This window comes from Ctenopharyngodon idella, chromosome 18 (genome assembly GCF_019924925.1).
Source record: "Ctenopharyngodon idella isolate HZGC_01 chromosome 18, HZGC01, whole genome shotgun sequence".
Classification (NCBI taxonomy): Eukaryota; Metazoa; Chordata; class Actinopteri; order Cypriniformes; family Xenocyprididae; genus Ctenopharyngodon; species Ctenopharyngodon idella.
This window is the reverse complement of record NC_067237.1, coordinates 21,073,981-21,087,804: the sequence shown is the minus strand read 5'-3', so window position 1 is coordinate 21,087,804 and position 13,824 is coordinate 21,073,981. Positions and strand designations below refer to the sequence as shown.

The 13,824-nt window shown below is 35.3% G+C and overlaps 1 protein-coding gene across 3 annotated transcripts in view; it reads left to right on the top strand.

The window, feature by feature from the left end:
• gnao1a (guanine nucleotide binding protein (G protein), alpha activating activity polypeptide O, a) overlaps positions 1-13,824 on the top strand; it is a 102,843-nt gene that overhangs the window by 24,193 nt on the left and 64,826 nt on the right. The window lies entirely within an intron of this gene.

Sequence of the window (13,824 nt, the reverse complement as noted above, 5' to 3'; positions counted from 1 at the left end):
GTGGCTGCAACTATAAGCTATAATGAATTGAACTCAGTAAGGATACATATGCTTTTAAAGAGACCTTCAAACCTTTTTACATTTGTTAAAAAAGATTTTTTGTAGGAATATTCCAGGTTCAGTATAAGTTAATTTTATTTTCTAAAAAAAATAAAAAAATAAAATAGAGGTGAGGCACTTGCAATGGAAGTAAATGGGGCCAAGCAATGTGATTTATATTTTAAAAATAATAATAATGATAATACTAATAACTTATACAATTATAAGTAAATTAACAACATAAATAATAGTTTATAATGATATAAATTCATTATATAATGATTAATAAATGATACAATAAAGTCATTATGGAGTACCTCAGGGATGACGTGGTTTTGTAGGCAAAACCCGGAAGCGAGTTAGCATTTTAGGACTTCCGGTTCCATCGCCCTTAAGTCTATGGTTTTTTTGAATGGGTTTTTGCTAAATCGCCTGAAATAAGGTCTGTGGTTAACAAAGCCTCTAAATATTTTCACGTTTTGATCTATGACATAAAACACACCAGTTATAACCCGCTTGTGAATATTTTTTTTTTTAAACCTTTTTTGTGTCTTAAAAACAGCGGTTGCTAACAAATTGCTAAAAGGGACTACTTCCTTTGGCGGGGACTTTAGACGTCATCATGACAAACAGGACATTTGGACAGCATTTCTCATGAAAAAGTGGATAAGTATTCATACACAGCGCAGATCATAATCAGCGAGCATGTTTTTAATAAAGTTTGAGGAAGCTTGGTGGTGGTGACGTTGATCCGCGACCATGGTGTGCTGTAGTCCGTTTATAGCCTACTGTTGTTTTTTTTTATCTGACGACTTTATTTAGGCTTCAAAATGTATAAATGTTGTGTTAACTTGTAAAGATCATCTTGATAGACAAAACATGTAAGTGTCATAACCCTTTGTTAAACACAGAGCTTATTTTTTGCTATTTTTCAAAAGTATATGAGAAAAATGCATTGGTTTTTGATCGAGGGAACCCGTGCGCCGCTAACTTCCGGGTTGGCCTACAAAAACACGTCATCCTTGAGGTACTCTATTATAACTTATTCTATTATTGTTAAATTATTATGTATTATTATCTGTTAAAACTTACTGTATCATTTGAGCTGTAGCTGTTTAAGTCATTTTTACAGTTGTTTTAAGGTTTATGTTATCGTGGCAGCAAAGTTGTAAAATTGGATATAGTTTTATACAGGTTCGTAAGATTCATGTTACAATCTACAATCATGTTTAAGGATTAGTTCACTTCTGAATTAAAATTTCCTGATAATTTACTCACCCCCATGTCATCCAAGATGTTTATGTCTTTCTTTCTTCAGTCGAAAAGAAATTAAGGGTTTTGAGTGAACCTTTCCAGGATATTTGTCCATTTAGTGGACTTCACTGGGGTACAACGGGTTGAAGGTCTAAACTGCAGTTTCAGTGCAGCTTCGAGGCGCTCTGCACGATCCCAGACGAGGAATAAGGGTGTAGCGAAACAATTGGTCATTTTCTATCCACCACACATTACGTAATCACGTTGGAAAGGTCATGCGTGACGTAGGTGAAAGTACAGATCCAGTGTCTACAAAGCGAACGTGCGAAGACTAAGCCAAACGCCCTTTACAAAAAAAAATAAAATAAAAAATGGGTAAAACAACGATATCAGATGATTTTGAAGTTGGAGGAGAAAATGAGCTGGAGTTTTTTCGCCCTACTTACTAGCGAAACAATTGGTCATTTTCTGAAAAAATAAAAATGTATATACTTTTTAACCACAAATGCTCCATAATCACGTTGGAAAGGTCACGCGTGACGGAACGCAGTGGAGCATTTGTGATTAAAAAGTATATACATTTTTATTTTTTTAGAAAATGACCAATTATTTCGCTAGTTAAGACCCTTATTCCTCATCTGGGATCGTGTAGAGCCCTTTGAAGCTGCACTGAAACTGCAATTTGGACCTTCAACCCGTTGTATCCCGTTGAAGTCCACTATATAAAGAAAAATCCTGGAATGTTTTTTTCTCAAAAACCTTAATTTCTTTTCGACTGAAGAAAGAAAGACATAAACATCTTGGATGACAAGGGGGTGAGTAAATTATCAGGAAATTTTAATTCTGAAGTGAACTAATCCTTTAACGCACATATTGTTTACATCTTTGGCTATACTCTTGAAACATTGAGCATTTTGATGTGTACAGATTAGCCCCGTTCACTTCATTGTAAGTTGCTCACTGTAAACAAGATTTTTTTCTTGGGACAAGTAGAAATTAATATTTGTGGTAAAAACATTTTGCCACAATTGTCAATTGATATTAACTTGTACTGAACCTGGAATGTTCCTTTAATAAAAAAATCGTTCTACGAAAGACTGCATTAAAGACACAACCAGTAATCTAATCTAAGGAAAAACAGATGTGGTAAATGTCAATAGACTCCAGCCACAGCACATATCGTTTCCCTCTGCCTAATACATAAGTAAAATAGTTTGGTGCTGATGGGAAGCTTCAGCTTAAGATTTCTCTGCTAATGCGTTCTATCAGTGACAATATAAGACTCATAATCCCATTGTGCCCTTTCCCAAAAGCTCTTTCACTATAATGTCAGTGTCAGTGAACTCATTGACCTTTAGCAGGAAGCAATGTTTCATTTTAATCAAACCAAAGCTATCAGTATGTAAGGAACAGTCATCTGAAATATCTAGCAGCCATCGATTGAGATATTTTCTCTTGTGAGAAATAGAACACGTTTTCATTTCCAGGTTGAGTTACATCTCAGGAAGCTGGCCTTGAAGGGCATCAGATCTATGTACTAATAAGAGAGGTTACAGATAGCGATGTGGCATAATGTGTATGCGTGTTTGAATATGACTGCTGGGCCTACATGGAATCTGACTTTTCTGCATTTTCTGCTGCTTAAACAGATAAAGGAATATGGCAGTTAAAGGGATAGTTCACCCAAAAATGAAAATTCTGTCATCATTTACTCACCCTCAAGTGGTTCCAAACCTGTATGAATTTGTTTCTTCTGCTGAACACAAAAGAAGATATTTTGAAGAATGTCAGCAGCTAAACAGTTGATGGACCCCACTGACTTCCATAGTATCCCCCCCCCACCCCCACCCAAACTATGGAAGTCAGTGGGGTCCATCAACTGTTTGGTTACCCATATTCTTCAAAATATCTTCTTTTGTGTTCAGCAGAAAGAAATTCATACAGGTTTGGAACCACTTGAGGGTGAGTAAATGATGACAGAATTTTCACAATTTGACAATGTTGATTACAAAAAAAAAAATATAAATAAATAAATAAATAAATAAATATATATATATATATATATATATATATATATATATATATAATATATTATTTATATTATTTAATTTTTTTTTTGTAATCAACATTGTCAAATTGTGATATATATATATATATATATATATAAATATAACGATAATAATTTTGTTTTTTGTTTTTTAAAAAAAGCAAAACCCAAAGTTACAGCAAGGAACTTACAATAAAAGTAAATGGGGCCAATTTTACATTTCATTTTAATTAAGCTTAAAATTTTATTAAACCACTTGCATTAATTTCCCTGTTAAAACTTGTGTATTATTTGAACTTTAAAGGTGGTTAAATAATTTTTACAGTGATTTTGTCATGGCAACAAAGCTGGAAAATTGGATATAACTTTACACAAAATGTTATTAAACAATTTTTTTTAAATGAAATTTAAATTTTTTTTCCTCACTAAAATCATGTTATTATACACATTGTTTATGTCTTGTGGCTATACTTTTGAAACCATTCATAGATTGGCCCTATTCACTTCCATCGAAAGTGCCTCACCATAAGCCAGATTTTTTGGCTTTTTTCTGTCAGCTGTGCTTAACTTGTACTGAACCCGGAACATTCCTCTAAACAGCCCTGAGAGAATTCTGCATAGATCCTTCCTAGAGGTCTTTGTGCACCAATTCCATGTGGGCTGAGTTCTGTCTATTGCCAATGGAGGAATTGATCAGAATATGTGATGTATACAGTATGTAATGTCTACCAAAGCTATATGTTCTTAGAGAGAGGATCCTATATGACACTTTCCTCATTATAAATCGCTAAATGACTAAATGTAAATGCATACAGTATGTATATGCTAATTCTGAGAACAGATCACTCACACGCATCCACACAAACTCTTCAGCCCTCTCTTCCTTCAGGCTTGTGGAGGCCAGCTGTCTCACACATTTTTAATCTGAGGTGTGAAGCTTTTATTGGAACTGCTTTCTCGACAACCTAGCCTCTATATATCTGTTTGCCCTTTCTTTCTCTCTCAGTCTCTGTTTCTTGCTTTTATACCTTTTCAGCTTCCTGCTTTCACTCTCTCTCTCTCTCTCTCTCTCTCTCACACTTCTATCTGTCCGTCTTTGTATGCATAGGCACAGCCCTCTCTCCTCCATATCTCCCTTTCCATATCTCCTCTTCTCTCTCACCAGTCTGGCCCAGTTGCCATGGCAACCACTTGTTTCGCCTCTCTCTCAATGCATTCCACAAGTCTGTGTCCATGGGCAATGTCACTCGCATGCACTCTGCCCAGCACCAAAGAGGCAACAATCTCATGTGACCAAAAACAAAGCATGTGTGACTAGAATGAGAAGTGGGCCACGCCCCTCAAAGAGTTCACTGCCAACTGCCTACATCCATCCTATAGTTGTCATGGAACTGATTTTAAAAGCTCTATATAGAGCTTTTATATATATTTGAGTTTGACGCTATCATGGTGCTAAGATAACTGTGTGAAGCCTAAAATAAGTAAGAAATATTTGCTAAAATAATAGTCCAAAATTATGTAATAGTTTTGGTTATGTAATTTAATATTAAAATTAAATATTGTATTATATTATGCATTCTATTTTATTATAATAAAATAATCAATATTACACCAATCTATCTATGTTTAGCAATCATTTTAATACTGAGTGAAACATAAGTTAACATTTTTTATAATCTGCAATCTTGGGTTTATTTTTACACTCTGCTCCAGTGTTGTTAACTAAAACTATTAAAAATAGTTTTTGTTTATAGAAATGAAGCTGAAATAAAACAGTCTGGTCTCATTGTTAATACATGGGTACATTTGTACATTTACAGGTACAAAATGTACATTGCTGTACGTTTGAATAGATGCTGAAACGTGCAATATGGAGGCAACATTTAAAAGTAAACATTACGTATTTATAATATATCTGAATCTTTTATATCATAAATATATGTATAATTGCCCATTTACCATTTTATAGATACATTTTAGATCCCTAAACCCTACCCCAAACCTAAACATAGAGGATATAAAAAGAATTTATAAAACGATATGGACAGAAATGTGTAGGAAATCAACAATTTTAGTGACAATATAGCATTAAAAATATATTTTGAGACGCTAATCCCACTCCTACCTCTAAACCTATCCATAACCATTTCTTAAAAATATGTAGAGTTATAAATAAAAACATAACAGACAGACAAGTGTAATCACAATAATTTATTTATTGCAAAAATGTCAAAAGCGGTACCAAAAGTAGTTTAAATGACGATGTGTTGCAGTTGCAGTCCTCTCTGGCAGTATATAATAGTTTAGTATGAGGTACAGAGTAGAATTTAAGTTATTAATTGCTGAAAATCTTATCCTGATCTACTGCGTGAAGGCACGCATTTCTCACTCAAATCACACCAACCGGAACACTGCATGTCACAATCTGTGACGAAGCAGGCGCTAGCCAATGAGTGTTTGATATCACTGCCATAAAACATGTTGTAAAGCTTCTTGAGGCAGCAATTTTTGAATTTATAACAAGTGCAGGCCAGAATAGAGATGGAGATCTCTGAATAAAAGCTTGAATTTGGGTCTGTTCCTGCGTTTTTGTTGTATTTTATGGTTCTATTGTCAGTCAAAGCATATGACTATACTGAACTGGAGAACACCTTTTGTGTCCCACAGCAAACAAAATAAATATTACATGATAAATAATAGTTAAACGATTACAGAAATGTTATTCATTTTAAGGTTTTAAAGTGTAGTCTTGTTTAACATTATGTAATCCGAAATGAGTTTGCAGCAGATGTCACACAGAACAGAGTGAAATGTTATCATCAGTAGATGAGTAAACTGTGTTTAATAAATGCAACTGAAAACAATGCCATTGCTATGACAATTAGATACAATAAAATCAGAATATTAATGCCATGATTGTAATATTCATAAATAGTGATTCATAGGCATTTGTATGTCTGTGAAGTTGTTCATACGTAAATCATTTGTTTTAGTACTGTCAATACGTCAATATTGTACATTTCAGTCAGTGGAAACGTAAGTAAATGTACAAGTAAAATATGTAAAATACATACAAATACTCATGAGATCACGTTGAATAAAATAAAATATAAATATTTTATTGTAAAAAACTTCAACTAAAATTATAAATGTTGCCTTGGCAATTAACTGAAATAAAATAAGTTTAAGTTGAAGTATAAATTACTAACCCTAGGCAGAACTAATAAAAATGACAAAAGCACATAACAAAATTACTCAAATTTAAACTAAAATTAAAATGAAAACTAAATATATAAAAATAAAAGCTAACTCAAATATTAATAAATACTATAATATTATTTAAGTAATACTAAAATAACACTTCTCAACTCAAACATGCATTCTGGGTTTTTATAATATGTATATGTATTAAAATCCTTTCTCTGTCATTTTGGAAAAGATCTGCCTCATGCCTTCCTATAAATCCATGCACACTTTTCTACAAAACACCTTGTAGGCTCACCACACATTTGTCAGCATCATCGAAGGATGCCGGTATCTGGATATGTTATGCTACTCTCTGTGATAATTTGTTACAGGAGTCAATTTTCAGGAGCCGCTGTCTATTTTTACATGTTCTGTATATGCCATGTGTACTTGACACATATTCCATGTGCATTTTTGTCATGTCTCTATCCATGCAGCTGTCCTGGTAACCACCCAGGATCCTTTCTCCTTTTCAGCTTTGTAGTGTAATAGTGGATGATGCTAAGGCCTGTGGCAGGAAGTCCATTTATGCTAGTTTGATTCAGAGCTCACCACAGCTTAACACATGATCTGATGTTGATCTTATTGCTGCCATGCTTATGGTCCTCTACATTACAGCAAAATGGCTGCCGCTCTGAGCGGAATGGGTTCCATAAGGCCCAACATGTTGGCGTGACCTTGCCAGGGTTCCACACATCCCGAGCCACACCACGACTGAAAATATAAATGGCAGTCTGTGGTGGGCAAGGGCTGTGAGCCCAGTGCTTGGCACCCAGATGGACACAGATGGGCTTTGCCATTCAAGCCCTCTGCTTCGACTGCAGGATCATGACGAAGCGAGTGAAAAACTCGTGCTAACCGCATGCAAATTTATATAAAAAAATGCCCCAAAATAGGATTGCAGTCAGAATTAGCAGTGTTTGCTCATGGAACGACTTTGAGAGTCGGAAGTGAAAAGCTCTAAATTTAAAGTGATTTATCTTGCATTAGTGCTGACACTCTGGTGAGAGCTCTGCTCACTGGCCATTTCTATTACTTATTTACTTAGAACGATAAATATGTGCATGCAGAATCCATTTAATGCATATTAAGTGTTGAATTATTATATATTTTCTGGATTATACAATGAGTTTATGGATGGGGTGCTGCAGTGTGTGAAAAATCTGTTCTTTCAGGCAAAACTGATTGGATGCGGGCAGTCACTCATATGAATTGCTGTCTGTGACCACTGGGGATATGTCGACAAATAGTGGATTTTAAAGTATTGAGACACATTAGTGATGCTTTGTTTTTCCTTTAAACTTAATGGAAATCTCATAGGTGGCTTTTTGCAGTAGTGCATGACTTGAGGCATTCTTTGTGTTTAATTTGAGCAGGGCTGCACGATTTATTGTATTTTAATCATGATCACGATTTCTGCATCTCTTGATTAATTAAGCATAATTGGCCTGCTGGTTATTTATTTTGAAAACATTTCTTTTTTTCATTTGACATTTCTATTATCTTGCATTGGTAACAAGCCTCCACAAGCTTTCATGCTTTGTTTCGCCAGATGTCATGAGCTTAAATCCTCCAATTATAACTTTTTACTTCATTTAAATGGGTGCATTTTCCGCCTAGTGTGTTACCTATCTTCCCAACCTGGCGAACATGCACATGTGCTCTCTCTGCACTGCAACAAAAACGTTGATTATCATAGACCAATATGTATGTTGGAGTTTAGCGATCTCTATTGAAATATTCTGCTGAAATGAATGTTTAATACAGCCAGTCTGTATTCTTCTTTGAGGCCGTTTGTATTATTTACTGCACTGAGTATAAATCTGTGAGCATTCTAAGTGACAAACAGTAATTCCAAACATGAATCTCGACTAGAGTTGACAAAAGTTCTGACTTCGGTACCAAGTCGTTACTGAAGTTTTAAAAATGTGATGATACCAGCATTTCCCCCTAGCATTTTGAGCACTGATGAGTGGATTCTTAAACACCTCTGATTGGCCATTGTGTTCACGCGCTCAACAGATATGTCTGTGATTGGCTACAATGTTCAACGCTTCAAAAACATGTTGTAAATCTAACTTGAGTGCTTACGCAGATACACATGGGAGCGTTTGAAAGCAGGTGGATGTATCCGCTGATAGAAGGATCCGCTGATAGACGCCTGCTTTCAAACGCTTTTTTGACAACCCTAATTTCGACTATATTGTTTACGTTTGGGGTTTCAACCTCTGTGCTGTACTACAAAGTATTTTTGTTGTTTTAATAGAAAATCACTATTTCAGCTTTTGAGAGAAGCTTTTTAAAGTTTAACTAGTTTTCATAATGTAGAAAGTGTGTTAATGTATATGATAAATGTAATAAATCAGGAAGATAAACACTGCATATAAGTTGACGTTCTCTTGATTTGTGCTTTCGTGAATGTGCAGTAATGTGATGAAATGTAAAAAGAAATTTCTCAAATGAGAACAGTTCTGATTAATAATCGTGATACTCATTTTTTGAGCAAGTAATAGTGATTATCAGTTTAAACATTATCGTTCATTGCTCTCTACGCAAACCGTCACTGGGGCATGTGGTTGTTTATTGTGCAAGTATGAGTCTGTGGGCTTGTGTGTGTGTCATAGAGGGAAAACAGTTGGGGAATAAAGAAGAGAGGGTGCTGGCACCAGAATATTCCCTGCAGTCCCCGGCAACGCCCCAGCGGTGCTCACGCTCCCACTCATTATCCAGAGAAAACCCATCTGAACAGCCTCATCATCAGCTAATAATCTTTATGTAAGGCTGACCTGGAAAAAAAAACAACGGGTTTATATACCTGTATTCAAATTAGAAAAATAAGACTATAGCAGTATTTAAATTATTTTTGGAAACAACATTTGAGTTACGGTTACTAACACAGACTGTCTGTTATTTCATATACTGCATCGTACTCAATTTAGGGGCTCTTTGTAATCTGGAAGTAATCATTATGAGAATTGATGAGGAAAAATGTAAAATTATAATAATAATATACCGCAAATGACAGACATTCCTATTTGAGTGGGATCAAATTCACGATGACGCATATCTTTATAAATAGAACTTAAAGGTAAAACCCCTTTAGATGTTCATAGTGATATGTTGTCAAATAAAGCTTATATGCAAATGATGTGGTGTGAAACACCTGATAACCTGGAACTATTTCTAAAAGTAAACATTTCTAAAAGATGAAAAATATGCAGAAGGGACAGTACTTTTGCTTTTATGTAAAATCGGCACAAAACGGAAGTTAGTCGATAGTCTTTTCTTCCCTACCGTGATATATATCCTCGTGAAGCGACTTCTCGAACAAGAAGAAAATTAGGGCGGGGCTTGATTTTGTCCATCGGGAATTGATTGGATTGTTAGATTGTTGATTGGATTGACAGGTTGTCCCGCCTTCATATAAACATGTCAGAGAAGAAAACAGATGTCGCTGCAAGTGAGACGGGAAGCTATTCTGATTAAAGATTTAAAAAATAATGATGTGCATGGATAAATAGTTTATAATAAATACTGCAATATTCCATAAAAAACAAGAAAAGTTACATTTTATTTCATGGTGGCTTTAAGAAAAGCAGCTTCAGGAGAAAAAAAGAAACATTCCATTTTGGTATACTGGTAGAGATAGCCACATCCTGTCCTCCATTTGTTTCTTTGTAAAACATTGTGCAGTGCTTTTAATTTAGTGACTTTAATCTGTGAGCATTCTCAGTGACAAACAGTAATTCCAAACATGAATCTCGACTAGGGTTGCCAAAATTACCTACTTCGATACCAAGTCGGTACTGAAATTTTAAAAATGTGGTGATATCAGCATTTCCCCCTAGCATTCTGAGCACTGTTGAGCAGATTCTTAAACACCTCTGATTGGCCGTTGTGTTCACACGCTCAACAGATATGTCTGTGATTTTCTGTGAACATTCCAGTTTGACATACTCTATTTTGGTATACTGGTAGAGATAGCCACATCCTGTCCTCCATTTGATTCTTTGTAAAACATTGTGCAGCGCTTTTAATTTAGTGACTTTAGGTAAAAACATTAGTATAGATTTTATAGACTAACAGCGGCCATGGAAGTAGTGAGTAGTTGGGTGTTCTCCCATTATATAGCCATAAATTGACATTTAAACATCCTGAATGTGAAAATATTTGCATATTGGTATTGGTAGCTTTTTTTTGGTCCAGGTCACCCTTCATTTTGCATAGTTGTTTGTTTGCAGATAGCCTGTACCATTGCTAAAAATCAGAGGGGAAGGTTAGGCGTATTTATAGGATGTGTAAATTAATTTTGCGTGAGGCAGAACGGGAGCCCTCCAGAATTATTAACAGATATCTATCCCAGTAGATTACGCTGCAGCCTCCATTTTAATTGAGACTCTTTTATGTCATGTCTCTGGTGCTCGCATTCGGTAAAATAATGTCTGGGTCCCCTTCTCCCCAGCCTTCATCTACACAGATCCCAAATATAATTATTTCTGACGCATTTCAATTACATATTAGGTTAATCAATTTATCTCAGTTAATCTTTACACTGGAGAACCTACATGTGTTTCCCGGGCTATTGCTTTTTTATTACAAAAATTATGTCAGGGTTGTCACCTGCTTGTTTGTGGTCCTGGTACACTTGGTATCGCAATCATTTCTGAACCAAGGACCCCTTTCACAATCCTAAACTGTTTATAGACCCCACAGCAAGTTTGAGCTCAACTTTATTAATAATAATAATAATAATAATAATAATAATAGCCGATATTAGCCAATGAGCATGCATTTTCCTTGAATGGAAAATAGCATCTACTGTTTTGGATTGTTTAAAATAATTAAAATCCAAAATTATTAAAGACTCAAAGGCACTTCTTTTACTTTTACAATACATTTTTTTTTTTTTTTTTTTTTTTTTAACGGAAGCCATATTTAAAACCCACAGCTCAAAAATCTGAGGAGTTTGGATGGGTGTGATGCTTCTTTGCTGAATATTAGGTCCATGTTTTAGCTGGTTCATGCTTCAGCAAGGTTATTTGTGCAATCAGCTCAGCATTAGTTTTACTTTCTCCAGCAAAATGCGTTGGCAAAGTTCTAAAAGCCAATCGATGAAGTGGGGTGTGATGGATGCGTCTCCCCAGCGCTGCCCTTGCTCAAACTGTGCTGCTGTCACTCTCTAGCAGATCTGTGCTGCTCCTTCTTAATTAAGAGCCAAAAATAAAGCGATCACGAACAAATATCACCTCAGCCAGATGGTCCCCGTTAGTGGGCTAGCGAGCCGGCCACGTCTTCGACATATGCCCAGCTCTTGTTACAACAGACACATCAGTCTTTGTGTACATGTGTGTTTAAGCATGAGAGTGCACATGTGAGAGTGTGATTGTGACAGGCTGGATGTTTGCCCTTGAGTACTGTTATAACATTAGAGCTTTACTGACAAGCTGTTTGACATTATGGGAAAAGACAGAAAGAGGATGAATGAGTTTATTGTTGAAACTTAGAATATCTAATCTGAATCTCTACAAATGTTTCTTTATGGAGTCGCTGGTATATTCCCTCATAGTGAGTCTAATCAGTCAGAGATCAGAGTGTAAAATGGTTAATGCAGAGTCATGAAGGAATAATGGCTCTCAGCAGTTGCAAAGGTTACACTCAATTCATTAAAGCTTCATAGAGTGGCAGATGTACAGTGTGGAGTCTCAACACATCTTTAGAATTGGTAAGAGTTGTCATTTTTAAATCTTCTCTGCCATGATGTGAGATATTAAGAAGACAATTTTTGATGCAAAGTTAAAAGAAACTGTCAAACATTAAAGGGATAGTTCATCCAAAATGAAATGAAAATTCTGTCATAATTTACTCACACTCATGTTGTTCCAAACCTGTAAAACTTATATTTTATATCTTCACAAATGAAGATATAGATACCACTAATGACAAAGTGGTAGTCGTGTGGACTGTCAAAGGAGGGACAGAAATCTCTCAGATTTCATTTAAAATATCTTCATTTGTGTTTCAAAGATGAACAAAAGTCTCACGGGTTTGGAATGATATGAGGGTGAGTAACTGATGACAATTATTTCATTTTAGCCTCATTTGTTCCTCATTTTGTGAGGAACAAAATCACATAACTTCTATATTGAATGACATGATAACCTGCACTGCTCATCATGTTCAAATATTCAAGGAAAATATATAAATAATCCATTATCACTGAGACAAAATATATATTTTTTTTAATAAAAAAAAATTGGTGCTGCCAAGTTCTATGGAAGGTGGCACCAGCACCTGATTTGGTGGGGGGAAAAAATAACAACTAATAATATTAATTAATAATATTACATGTTTTGTCTCTTGGAAATGCACATTTGATAGTAACTTGTGTTGACCGTAACTTTAGCTTAAGTTGGGATGCGGATGCAAATGCGACCTCTAGAGTCACACCGGCAGGAGAAAAGCTCACAAAATGTATCCATTCTGTCGCAGTCTGGAGCCACGCAGTACACAGTTTCATGGCTTGCATGAAATATTTATGTCCTGTACATTTTCTTATTTTGCCATTGTTACAGGATTACCCTCAATGCAAAATGACATTATTTTCCTATTCATCATTATTTCCATACCACTAATGGTTTTCCTCATGGTTTCTGTTGCCTGTAGCCTCTGGGCAGACTAAAAGGAATAATGGCTTTGTTGAAAGTATGACCAACACATGAATATTTACATGCCCATCATGACACCCACATTGTATTCGCCTCTGGAATACAGTGATGACAACCAATTTGTGTTCGCTCAAGAGAGATAAAAAGAGCTCCTGCTGTTTTTTTTTTTTTTTTTTTACAATTATTTTTATTACTGGCCAAGCCAGAACCAAATTTCACTGTCCACCACTGTTAAGCTCTTTAGCAACACTGTATTAAAGTAAATGACCCTGGAAAGTGCTCTTTAAAACTGTCAAAAATGGACAAATGAGTGCATAAAATTGTAATTTAAAATCGATTTGTGGCCTTGAACCCGACCCACAAAGCTTCCCAAGGATAACAGGAATGCCTCATTTTGTTTAATGGAGGCACAAATCTGGCTTTTATTTTATTTTATTTTATTTTATTATTTTATTTTATTAACAATCAATCAAACTTTATTTACAACTGCTAACAATCAGCAGTTGATTGGCACCCTGAGAACGGCATTACTGCAATAGATCCTCAAGCCAATCAATTATCATGATCAATAAA